The sequence below is a fragment of the Schistocerca serialis genome, chromosome 7, assembly GCF_023864345.2.
Source record: "Schistocerca serialis cubense isolate TAMUIC-IGC-003099 chromosome 7, iqSchSeri2.2, whole genome shotgun sequence".
Taxonomy (NCBI): Eukaryota; Metazoa; Arthropoda; class Insecta; order Orthoptera; family Acrididae; genus Schistocerca; species Schistocerca serialis.
In genome coordinates this window covers 521397320-521410974 of record NC_064644.1, presented here as the reverse complement: position 1 = coordinate 521410974, position 13655 = coordinate 521397320, and the positions used below count along the sequence as shown (strand labels likewise).

At 37.5% G+C, this 13655-nt stretch overlaps 1 protein-coding gene across 2 annotated transcripts in view; it reads right to left on the bottom strand.

Annotated features, from left to right (window-relative positions):
• The window catches only part of LOC126412247 (phosphatidylinositol phosphatase PTPRQ-like), a 452520-nt gene that overhangs the window by 189933 nt on the left and 248932 nt on the right, over nucleotides 1–13655 (bottom strand). The window lies entirely within an intron of this gene.

Genomic DNA, 13655 nt, shown 5'->3' with positions numbered 1-13655 from the left:
TTTTTATTTCTTCTCCATGGATTTTAATATGTACTCTGAATTTTTGTATTGTTTCCTTCACTGCTTGCTCAATATACAGATTGAATAACATCAGGGAAAGGCTACAACCCTGTCTCACTCCCTCCCCAACCACTGCTTCCCTTTCATGTCCCTTGACTCATATAACTGCCATCTGGTTTCTGTACAAATTGTAAATAGCCTTTCGCTCCCTGTATTTTACCCCTGCCACCTTCAGAATTTGAAAGAGAGTATTCCAGTCAACATTGTCAAAAGCTTTCTCTAAGTCTACATATGCTATAAACGTAGGTTTGCCTTTCCTTAATCTTTCTTCTAAGATAAGTTGTAAGGTCAGTATTGCCTCATGTATTCCAATATTTCTACAGAATCCAAACTGATCTTCCCCAAGGTTGGCTTCTACTAGTTTTTCCATTCATCTGTAAAGAATTTGCATTAGTATTTTGCAGCTGTGACTTATTAAACTGATTGTTTTAATGTTCTAATGGAATGTTGTCTACTCCCGGGGCCTTGTTGCGACTCAGGTCTTTCAGTGCTCTGTCAAACTCTTCACGCAGTATTGTATCTCCCATTTCGTCTTCATCTACAATCTCGTCCATTTCCAGAATATTGTCCTCAAGTATGTCGCCCTTGTATAGACCCTCTATATACTCCTTCCACCTTTCTGCTTTCCCTTCTTTGCTTAGAACTGGGTTTCCATCTGAGCTCTTGATATTCATACAAGTGGTTCTCTTTTCTCCAAAGGTCTCTTTAATTTTCCTGTAGGAAGTATCTATCTTACCGCTAGTGAGATAAGCCTCTGCATCCATACATTTGTCCTTTAGCCATCCCCGCTTAGCCATTTTGCACTTCCTGTTGATCTCATTTTTGAGATGTTTGTATTCCTTTTTGCCTGCTTCATTTACTGCATTTTTATATTTTCTCCTTTCATCAATTAAATTCAATATTTCTTCTGTCACCCAAGGATTTCTACTAGCCCTTTTTACCTACTTGATCCTCTGCTGCCTTCACTACTTCATCCCTCAGAGCTACCCATTCTTCTTCTATTGTATTTCTTTCCCCCATTTGTGACAATTGTTCCCTTATGCTCTCCCTGAAACTCTGTACAACCTCTGGTTTAATCAGTCTGTCCAGGTCCCATCTCCTTAAATTCCCATCTTTCTGCAGTCTCTTCAGTTTTAATCTCCAAACCAACTCAAGCTACCATGATCACAATACAAGGCACTGTAAAGACTTCCACGTTCCCTATGTAGCAAAAACTAGAAGTCAGAAACATGTTAGCCACAAAGGAATAAAGCTTTTAAATGCACTTTCATCTCAAATTAAAGAATTGAAAGGCAAAAATAATTTCAAGCATGAAGTAAAAAAATACTTGATGCAAAAATGCTACTACAGTGTAAATGAATACCTGTCTCAGACTGTGGATTGAAACCTGTAGTTATTTTTTTTTAAATTCAAACTAATTTAATGATTTTTCCAACTTTGTAATTATGGTACTTAGGAAAAATCTGTTAAATATACATTATACGTTTTGTGTATATCCGTTTGTGTATATCTACTGTCCACTCCTCTGACACAATGCCTATTAGATATGGTGTGCCACAAGGCTCAATCCTGGGACCCATACTGTTTCTGCTATACATTGATGATATAAGCACAAAGCTTGCTACAGGACATACCACACTATTTGCCGATGACACAAGTATTCTAATAATGGGTACTGATACAGAGGACCACAACCAAAAAATTAAACCGCTTATGTCGTCACTCAGCAAATGGTTCAATGAGAACAAACTGATTATAAACATACAGACAACAACATACATCAACTTCAGACTCTCATCCCAAAAACAAGAAATGCCTGATGTGATTCTAAATAACCAAGAGCTTATGTGTATGGACTCTGTCGAGTTTCTTGGCATATGGCTTGCAGAAAATCTTAAGTGGGAGACACACACAAATTATATCTCAAAAAAGCTCTCAACTGTGTGTTACATTTTAAGGATACTCAAAAAATCAGTCACAAAATCTATTCTCATACATGTATATTATGCTTACTTCCATTCTACATTACAGTATAGAATCATATTTTGGGGGAACTCACCTGGAGGTAGATATATTTTCAAAATGCAAAAAATGGCAATATGCATAATATGTAATCTAAGACATAACGAATCATGCAGACAACATTTCAAAACAAATAGCATTATGACACTGCCCTCTGCTTACATTTATAATATCATCTCATTTGTCAAGTCATACCTGTTAAACAATGGCTGCACACTAAAATTCAATGGAGATATTCATAACTATGCAACAAGGCAGCAATCTGACCTACATATGATTCAGTCCAGAACTACCTGCTACCAAAAAAGTGTTTTAAATGTTGGGGTAAAAATGTATAATGATTTACCCAATGAAATCAAAGCAACAAAGAACCCATGAGCCTTCACACATAAGTTAAAAAAATTTCTCTTGAACCATTGCTTTTATGCAGTTGATCAATTTTTTGAAAGGGGTTACAAATGTAAAAAATATGATAAATGTTCAATTAGGTCTGAAAATTATATACTGTGCATGTCTATGAAATACACTGGACTACTTTACTGTTACATTTGTATTGGCTGTTTGTATTTTACCATACAACATTTGCATTTACTGTTTTGTTAAAGATAGCTAACTTCCTCATTGCAAAATAATGTAAAATCAATTTATTAAATATTACCTGCAAATATGTTCCCTTGACCTATCCTATATCGTATGTAAAACCTTACATTTCTTTGATTTGTATTAACTGTTTTGTTGAAGATAGATAATTTCCTTGCTACAAAATAATGTAAACATCAATTTGTAAAAATTACTCTAAATAGCTCTCTTGACCTATCCAATATCATATGTACAGCTGTACAATACTATGATTGCCTGGATCAATAAAAATACAATACAATACAATACAATACGTTTTGTGTATAAGGCATAGTTCATGACCTAAAATTGTTTATCATGAGCATGTACTTTTGTTTTTTGGGTAATAAGTTCTTGTACACTACTTATGTAGTATGTGTATGTAATTTGTTTGCTGTTTGTATATGTTTGTCAATTTATTATGTGTATGTGTTGTTATGTGTTATGTGTAATCAAATGACAAATCCTATATCACATGTGTGATCTATTGGATGCTAAATAAATAAATAAATAAATAAAATCTACAGTTCGTAACCAATAGATTGTGGTCAGAGTCCACATCTGCTCCTGAAAATGTCTTACAATTTAATACCTGGTTCCTAAATCTCTGTCTTACCATTATATAATCTATCTTATACCTTCTAGTATTTCCAGGATTCTTCCATGTGAACAACCTTCTTTTATGATTCTTGAACCAAGTGTTAGCTATGATTAAGTTATGCTCTGTGCAAAATTCTACCAGATGGCTTCCCCTTTCATTTCTTTCCCCCAATCCATATTCACCTACTATGTTTCCTTCTCTCCGTTTTCCTACTGTCGAATTCCAGTCACCCATGACTATTAAATTTTCGTCTCCCTTCACTACCTGAATAATTTCTTTTATCTCATCATACATTTCATCAGTTTCTTCATCATCTGCAGAGATAATTGGCATATAAACTTGTACTACTGTAGTAGGTGTGGGTTTTGTGTCTATCTTGGCCACAATAACGTGTTCACTATGCTGTTTGTAGTAGCTTATCTGCACTCCTTTTTTTTTTTATTCATTATTAAACCTACTCCTGCATTACCCCTATTTGATTTTGTATTTATAACTCTGTATTCACCTGACCAAAAGTCTTGTTCTTCCTGCCACTGAACTTCACTAATTCCCACTATATCTAACTTTAACCTATCCAATTCCCGTTTTAAATTTTCTAACCTACCTGCCCGATTAAGGGATCTGACATTCCACACTCTGATCCGCAGAACGCCAGTTTTCTTTCTCCTGAAAATCATGTCCTCCTGAGTAGATAAGCTCTTAATAAGTTGAAATAGTGACATCCTGCCACAACCTTTTATTATTAAAAACCATCAAGAGAGATAACTGTGTCTGAAGTCCTTTAAGTACTCTATCAGAAACGGCATCATTGATGTTACTGTGGAAACTGAATGGCTAATGCAGCATTACTACTGTCCACTGTGGGGCACTATTCAGACAAGGCTGATGCTCAGACATGCCATCCAATAGAATCACACCAGACTCTGACATATAAGCCAGCACAGGACTGACCTAAGCACTTGTGACATGAGCAGTGAAGTGTGCACAGCAAGTATTTTTGCGCAGGATATGATATTATTCTGGTGGACTCTATTTGTACATATACAGAACTCTGATATGGCCTGTACTGGATTTTACTTGGGAATATATATTTAAAATTCTGAATGCAATGCCCATAATATTCAATTGTTTTCAATGTTGGAAAGAATGGCGTGCCCATAGTAATATGGGCACAACATCTCAGTGAGGTTTCCTATGCCTGTAAAATATGGGCAGAATTCCCCAATCAAAAAGGGCAGCACTCTTCATTTAGTTGTTAGCTCGTTTGAGTAATATTAGTCATCCAACAGATAAATACTTTATACTTTTCTGCCAGTTTTTTTCACTATAGTGCAGCATGGTAATTTAAACAGTCAAACTAGTCAGCCGAGTGCAAGACACAACTGTTAGCACACTGTATATTCAAAGCAATATGCCTAACAATAGCTTACCCAGTGGTGCAGAGATTTTTCACATCTTCAAAGAATATGAAGATTATCTTAGTGATAATTTTGCCACTGATTACACACATGAACCTCTGACTTCACAATTATATGATTCACACAAGAAAGTTTCTGTAGTTTATTGTGCAGCATAGATATTTCACTAGCATAATGTATCTGATAAAGTAATATAATACAAAAGTTTTTGTTGGTACTTCTTTACTGTTATGTTATATGGGTACAAATGTTCATGCATAATTCGTGTATTATTTTAGCATCGAGAAAATCTGATACCAGCTGCTGCTGCATCTTGCAAACAGAAAATGGCAAATAGAAAAATGGGCAAGACATAGGACAGTTGAGGAAAATGATGACTGGGATGACAGGGATTATATGCAAATCACCACTTGGTGATAATGGGAATATACAAACTGAAATGAACTTCAAGACTGCCAGCAGTCTGACAGATTTCTTTTACAAACAAGAAAATTATTACTAGACAATCCCTTATTTCTATTTGCAAAGAACATCGATAGCATGCAGTGCTCATACTTTACTTCCCAAAAGCGATGCTGAGATTTCGTAGCTGGCTAAGAACCATTTCCTGGAGATAGTACCAATACAACCAGGACAGAAAAAATAACAGAAAACATGTAGACAGTGCTCAGAAAGAGGCAAGGGAGAAGGAGTAGCCAAAAGAAAGGATACATTGTTTCAGTGTGGTGCATGCAAAGTGTGGTTTTGTTTGCGACTATGTTTCCAGCTCTACCATTAAAAATAACTATTTGAAATACTGAACCATTTTTGTAATATTCTCTTCATTTTTATTGCATATACAGACTTAAACTCATATGTTTTACTCATAAATTTCAAACGAAATGCTAAAATAAATTTTCTTTGCACCTGAAAAAGGCAATCTTTCTCATGCCCTGCAGTGATAAGAGGTTTAACAAAAAGATATTTATTTAAAAATCAGTCAACAAGCTTCATTTCAAATTAAGAAAAGTAGCTTCACATTGTTTCTTGAGTTTGTACCAGAAAGTCAAATTATAGTAAAAATTCCTGGTACTGGATGAATGAGTTGGAGAAATAACTTGGATTAGGGTATAAATATTTATGTGAGTAACTGTCACTCAAACTGTTATGATAGCTTGAACTGTTCCTAGTAGCGCCCTGTATATATCATCATCATCATCATTGTCATAATCAGCCAATCCAATCACTTGGTGGTGTAGTCTCTTTGAGTTAGTGGCAATGTAGAATCTCATCAGGTTCTTTCATTTCTAATGATCTAGATCTTCTTGTTGTCAGTTCAGTCCAGCTGTCTTCTTTAATTCTCTGTCACATATGTATGATGGTCTCCCCCTTGACCTGTTTTGGTAAATTGGGCTCCAATTTAGTACTTGTCTGACTACCTACCATCTTTTCTTCAAGGGACATGACAAGCCCACTGCCATTTCAAAATATTCACTCTTTCCATTATGTCACTGATATTTGTTGTTTGTCTGACATCAGCTGCTTTCTTTCTATCTTTATGCAGCCAAACACTGATCTTTCCATTCCTCTTTGGGTCACTATTAGTTTTCTGACAATTAATTCATTTAATATCAATGTCTCACATACATAAGTCAATACTGGCAATATACAATGGGATAAAACTGATTTGTTCAGCTCAGCAATCATCTTAGACTTCAAAATTGAATAGTATATTCCATAAGATTGATAGCCTAATTTAATACATTGAAATATTTCTGCTTTTAGGTGTCCTATCATATGTACAAACTGACCCAGGTAGACATATTCTATGACCTTTGTACTTCTGTACATCCAACAAATATATTTGCTGCCAATGCCACACATTCATCATGATCTTGATTTTACCATAGTTCATTTTTAGGCCAACTTCATAGCATAGTAGCACAAGTTTGCTGACTACTATTTGAAGTTCTTCTATATTATTTGCAAATAGAACAATAGCATCAGCAAACCTCGGGTTATTTAACCTCTTTCCCAGAACCTGGATTCTCTTTGTTTTCCAATTCAATTTAAACATTGTATTACACCATTTTCAATAGGAAATTCAATGGTTTTTCAATAACATTCACAAACACTACGGAGATTTTGCATATGTTAAATAAGTCATGAATGTAGCCAGATTCCCTTCCTTTCTCTTTCAGAGCCTCAAACACAGCTGGGTGACTAATCAAAGTGAATCACTTTTCAAAATCTATAAAGGCATTCCAGAAAAGGATATGGTACTCATTTGTTCCTCCAATAATTTTGTGTGGAGTGAGGAAATGACCAATTGCACTAAAATCTGTGTGGAGCCCAACTTGCTCAGTGTGTTGAGCCAGGTGAAGAGTGTGTGCACAAGTGTGTGATTTTCTGCAAGTAAACCGCATTGTTTGAGTGTGTGTATTATTTAATGAAGAGTGGGATATATCCCATTGATGACTGTAGTTATATTTTTTGGCTTGTTAAATTTCTAGTATGGAAAGACTACAGATAATGTTTTTGTCAGGAAATCCCAAACTGTATCTCCTAAGACAAAAATTAATGGCAATATGTCAGAACGTTAGTTGCTTACAATGTTCTCTCTGCTGCAAGCACATTTTTTCAATAAAGAGACATACAATTTTAGCCTGGTTAGAATTTTGGGAATGGAAAAAAGTGCCCTAATCAAACATGTGCAGACTGGGTGATCAACCTACATGGTTCATCTACACCTACATGGTTACTCTGAAACTCACACTTAAGTGCCTGGCAGAGAGTTCATCAAACCATTTTCATAGTACTTCTCTACCATTCCACTCTCAAATGGTGCGTGGGAAAAGGAACACCTAAATCTTTCCGTTCAAGCTCTGATTTCTCTTATTTTATTATGATGATCATTACTCCCTACATAGGTGGGTGTCAACAAAATATTTTCACATTCAGAAGAGAAAGCTGGTGATAGAAATTTCATAAATAGATCTCACCACAAAGAAAACTGCCTTTGTTTCAGTGACTGCTACCCCCAACTCATGTATCATATCAGTGACACTCTCACCCCTATTGCGCGATAACACAAAACAAGCTGCCCTTCTTTGCACTTTCTTGATGTCCTCTGTCAATCCTACCTGGTAAGGATCCCATACCACACAGCAATATTCCACCAGAGGATGGACAAGTGTAATGTAGGCTGTCTCTTTCGGTTTGTCGCATCTTCTAAGTGTTCTGCCAACAAAGTGCAGTCTTTGTTTTGCCTTCCATACAATATTATCTATGTGGTCTTTCCAATTTAAGTTGCTCATAATTGTAGTTCCTAGGCAGTTAGTCAAATTGACAGCCCTTAGATTTGTGTGATTTACCATGTACCCAAAATTTATTGGATTTCTTTTAGTACCCATGTGGATGACCTCACATTTTTCTTTGTTTAGTGCCAATTGCCACTTTTCGCGCCATACTGAAATTCTCTCTAGATCATTTTTAATTGGAATTGATCATCTGATGATTTTACTAGAAGGTAAATTACAGCGTCATCTGCAAACAATCTAAGGGGGCTGCTCAAATTATCACCTAGATCATTTATGTAAATCAGGAACAGCAGAGGGCCTATGACACTACCTTGTGGAATGCCAGATATCACTTCTGTTCTACTTGACCATTTACCATGTATCACTATGAACTGTGACCTCTCTGAGAGGAAATCATGAATCTAGTCACACAACTGAAATGATACTCCATATGCATGTAATTTGATTAATAGTTGCCTGTGAGGAATGGTATCAATAGCCTTCTGGAAATCTAGGAATATAGAATCCATCGGAGATCCCTTGTTGACAGCACTCATTACTTCATGGGAATAAAGAGCTAGCTGTGTTGCACAAGAATGATATTTTCTGAATCCGTGTTGGTTATGTATCAATAATTCATTTTCTTCAAGGTGATTCATAATGTTCGAGTACAGTATATGCTCCAAAATCCTACTGCAAATTAAGGTCAGTGATACGTGTCTGTAATTCAATGGGTTACTCTAATTTCCTTTCTTGAATATCGGTGTGACCTGTGCTACTTTCCAGTCTTTAGGAACAGACCTTTCATCAAGTGAGCGGTTGTATATGATTGCTAAGAAAGGAGCTATTGTGACTGCATACTCTGAAAGGAACCGGATTGGTATACCATCTGGATCAGAAGACTTGCCTTTCTTAAGTGATTTGAGTTGTTTTGCAACACCTAAGATATCTACTTTTATGTTACTCATGCTAACAGCTGTTCTGGTTTTGAATTCTGGAATATTTACTTCATCTTCTTTTGTGAAGGAATTACGGAAAACTGTATTTAGTAACTCGAGTTTAGTGACACCATCATTGGTAACATTTCCATTGCTATTGCGCAGTGATGGTATTGACTGTTTTTTGCCACTGGTGTACTTTACATACAACCAGAATCTCAGTGTTTTCTGCCATATTTCGAGACAATATTTCATTGTGGAAACTATTAAAAACATCTCGCATTGACATCCGCACTAACTTTCAAGCTTCCATGAAACTTAGCCAGTCTTGGGGATTTTGCATTCTTCTGAGTTTGGCATGCTTTTTTCATTGCTTCTGCAAAAGTGTTCTGATGTGTTTTGTGTACCATGGTGGATCAGTCCCATCTCTTATTAACTTATGGTGTATGAACCTATCTATTGCTATCAATACTGTATCTTTGAATTTGAGTCATATCTGGTCTACACTTACATAATTAGCTTGGAAGGGATGGAGACTCTCTTAGGAAGGGCATCAAGTGAATTTTTAGCTGGTGTTTTAAATAGATATTGCATTTATTTTTAGTGGTTTTGGTTGATATGGTTTTAAGCCTCACTCTGGGGCCCCGTCTTCATTAATCCCTGTATCCATCATGACACTCTCTATTAGATCAGGATTATTTGTTGCTAAGAGGTCAAGTGTGTTTTCACAACCATTTACAATTCGTGTGGGCTCATTAACTAATTGTTCAAAGTAATTCTCAGCGAAAGCATTTAGTACAATTTTGGAAGATGTTTTCTGTCTTCCACCAGCTTTGAACATGTATTTTCACCAACAAATCGAGGGTAGATTGAAGTCTCCACCAATTATAACTGTATGAGTGGGGTACTTATTTGTAATGAGATTCAAGTTTTCTTTGAACTGTTCAACTATTATATCATCTGAGTTGGGGGTTCGGTAAAAGGAGCCAATTATTTTGGAATGGCTGTTGAGTATAACCTCTACCCATAGTAATTCACAGGAACTATCTATTTCAACTTCACTACAAGATAAACTACTACCAACAGACACAAACACACCATCATCTACTCTATTTAATCTCTCCTTTCTGAACATGGTTTGTGTCTCTGTAAAAATTTTGGCAGAATTCATTTCCAGCTTTAGCCAGCTTTCTGTTCCTATAATGATTTCAGCTTCAATGCTTTCTATCAGCACTTTAAGCTCTGGTACTTTTCCAACACAACTATGACAATTTATAACTACAATACCAACTGTTGCTTGGTCAATTCTTGTCATTTCTTTGCTCAGTACCCTTTGAGACTGGAGCCCTTTTTGATCTTTCCCAAGAGTGTCTAACCTAAAAAACTGCCCAGTCCATGTCACACAGCCCCTGCTACCCATGTAGCTGCCTCCAGTGTGCAGTGGACACAAGACCTATTTAGCAGAACCTGAAACCCCACAACCCCATGGCACAAGTCGAGGAATCTGCAGCCTACATGGTCGCAGAACCATCTGAGCCTCTGATTCAGACCCTCCATTTGGCTCTGTACCAAAGGTCCGCAATCGGTCATATCAACAATGCTGTAGATGGTGAGCTCTGCCTTCATCTTGCTAGCAAGACTGGCAGTCTTCACCAAGTCAGATAGCTGCTGGAAACCAGAGAGAATCTCTTCCGATCCATAGTAACACCTGCAGTTGGCTGCACCCTGTATGCTTCATGGCATCTGGAAGGACCCTTTCCACATCTTGGATGACATCCCCCGGTATGCACACGGAGTGCACATTGGTTTTCTTCCCGTCTTTAGCTGCCATATCCCTAAGAGGCTCCATCACCCAACTAACATTGGAGATCCCAATGACAAGCAATCTCATCCTCTGCACTTGTCCGGGCCTCTCAGGAAGACCGTCCACTGCCGCAACAGGCGAGGCCACCCTTGCTGGCTCAGAAGTACTTCCAGCATTGGGCAGTACCTCAAACCTGTTACGGATGCGTAAGGGTACAGCCTTGTGGCCAGCACCAACTTTTGCCTTCCGCCCAGGGATTTGCGACCCCACCACAGTTTGCTAGTCACCATCAGGCAAGTGACAACTGACAGGGATGTCCAAATCTGAGGGCGCAGAGGCATCAGTAATCCCAGGTGATGCTACATGTTCCAGAGGCGCCAAAGCACTCGCCTTGGGTTTCCCAATGTCACCACAGCCCAGGGCACAAGACCTGTTGACTATGGCCATCACAGCTTCCAGCTGTTTACGGACGGTGGCCAATTCCCCCTGAATCCGTACTCAACAGGTGCAGTCCCTATCCATCTGTAACAATTTTTTTTTCCTCTCTTTAATCTCACAAGCCGTTCAAAACAAACAGATGATTGACGACTACACAAATTTATACTATACAGGTACTAAAATGCAATGCTACAATTCTCAAATACTATAATATGCCTGAAATTTGTGAAATAAACTATGCAAGGATCCAAAAGCATGCAAAGAAATTAAGAATTAAACTATAATACAAATACGTGAACTAAGAGTGTGACTTGCTGCTGGCTTCTAGCCAACTCAGAAGTGAGGAAGCATGCACTGAAGAAATCAGACCCATTTCTAATGGAAGTTACACATATAGCTCAAGTCTATGAAACTGTCCTAGCAGTCCTGAATTTGTATGTGATGGAAGAAGCTGTCACTGCAGTCATCTCTCTGGCACCAGTTACAGAGGACAAGACACAACACCTGGTAAGACTCCTATCTGCTCCTTGGCTTGGACAGCCTTGTAAACACCCATGTCAGGGTGCGTCTACAACAGAACATTTATCTGGCTGTTAACATTACTTTCTTTGCCATGCACATAGCACATGTTCCCACACAAAATAGGTGAGGAAAAAAGGGATACTTGAAAGAGGTATATTTTAGCAGTTCTAATGCAGTAGTTCTGTGTGTGGAAGTGTATCAAGAGTGTCACAGAGATGCAGAGAAACTGAACACTTGAAGACAGATGCAAACTAACCAGAGAAAGACTACTTTCAAAGTTTCAAAAACTAGCTTTAAATGATTACAAATATATTATAGCCCCTAAGTATCACAGCTTTAGGGATTGTGAAGACAAGACTAGATTTTGGATAAAATAATTCTGGGTATTAGACAACGTCATTGTAAGCTACTAAAACAACTAAATTTCAGATGTTTTGAGTGACTTCCTGTGGTACTCTTCAAGTCACTGCAGTATACTGGCAAATTTCTTTCTTTATATACTGTCATTTTTGGTTATCTAGTGGCTATTGATGCATATATCTGAGATGCCATTGGATAATTTGAAGAGGTTGTTGTGGAAGTAAGATTAATTACAGCATATACTTAGGCATTTAAACAACCATTCTTCACATGCACCATATATGAACAGAATGGGAAAAAGACCTAATAACTGGGACAATGGTAAGTACCCTCGGCTGTGAAATTCACAGTGGTATGTAGAGTATAGCTGCGGATGTAGGTATAAGCCAGCAAAGAGTCAGCCTAAGCATTTATGAATCAAGCAGTGGAGTGCACACCAAGAGTGTTGTATTGGCTATGCTGTTCTTCTGGTGAACTGTATATTTAATAGACAGAACTCTGATATGACTTGCACTGGGCTTTATTTGGAAATATGAACTTAACATAGCTTTCATTGTTCCCAGACGCATGTTGTAACCTCACTAGACAAAAAACTGTTTACCCCAGGGTAAACGCACAAATGAATTGTTAAGCCTTTACAACTGGCACAACAATCAAGTCACATGCTCAACCATTCATGCACTACCTCTACATGAGCATGAAATAGTAGTGTTCAGTGAGACATTAATGTTCCAAGTGGACATTGCACAGAAACTTGGCTAAATGTGAGGATTGACTGAGAGGCAAAAAGAAGCAATCATATTTGGCTGTGCCCATGACCATATGGTGTGTGAAATTGCTGGATTTGTTGATTTTTCATGGTTGACTGTTCAGTGTGTCTACAAGTAGTGGTGTCACACATGGCAACAAAATATGACATCAGAATTGTGGTCAGAAATAGATCCTGACTGAGAGAGACCAGAGACATGTTTCATGGGTTGTGAATCAAAATTGCTTTTAACCCTACAGAAAGTGCTGCAGTCAGTCAGTCAATGAAGGTCCCCCTAACAGGCTCTGTGTGCAATGAACACCTAGAGTTGGTAACTTCACAAGAGGCCATTTCCCACACAAGCGCATGAAGACTAAACAGCAAAGTTCATCAGGCTGAAAGAATACATGGCTGATTTCTGGACATTCCCCCACCCTATTACATCTCTATTGCCCTGCAAAATTACCTGACTTGAATCCCACAGAAAAATTTGTTGGGCATGTTGAAACAGCATATAAAATGCTAAAATCAGTATCCCCACAATTTGGTGGATTTGTGCAATCAAATCCTCAGCAAGTGGCTTAACTTGGATGTGAAAATCTGCACAGCCCTGTGAACTCACTTCCTAACTGAATCCAGATGGTTGTTAAGTCCAGTGGAGGGATTACATGGTATTAAATGATGCTTGTAATGATTTCTCTAGGGGTGATTATTTTTTTGTCCAGTGAAATTAAATGTATCTCTTTTTATGAATAAACTACATCTTATGTGTAAGTAGATTGATTTCTTTTTACAAAAGTAACAATCAAATCTCAAATTTAAGTTCAGTACCTGTTCAGATTGTGAGC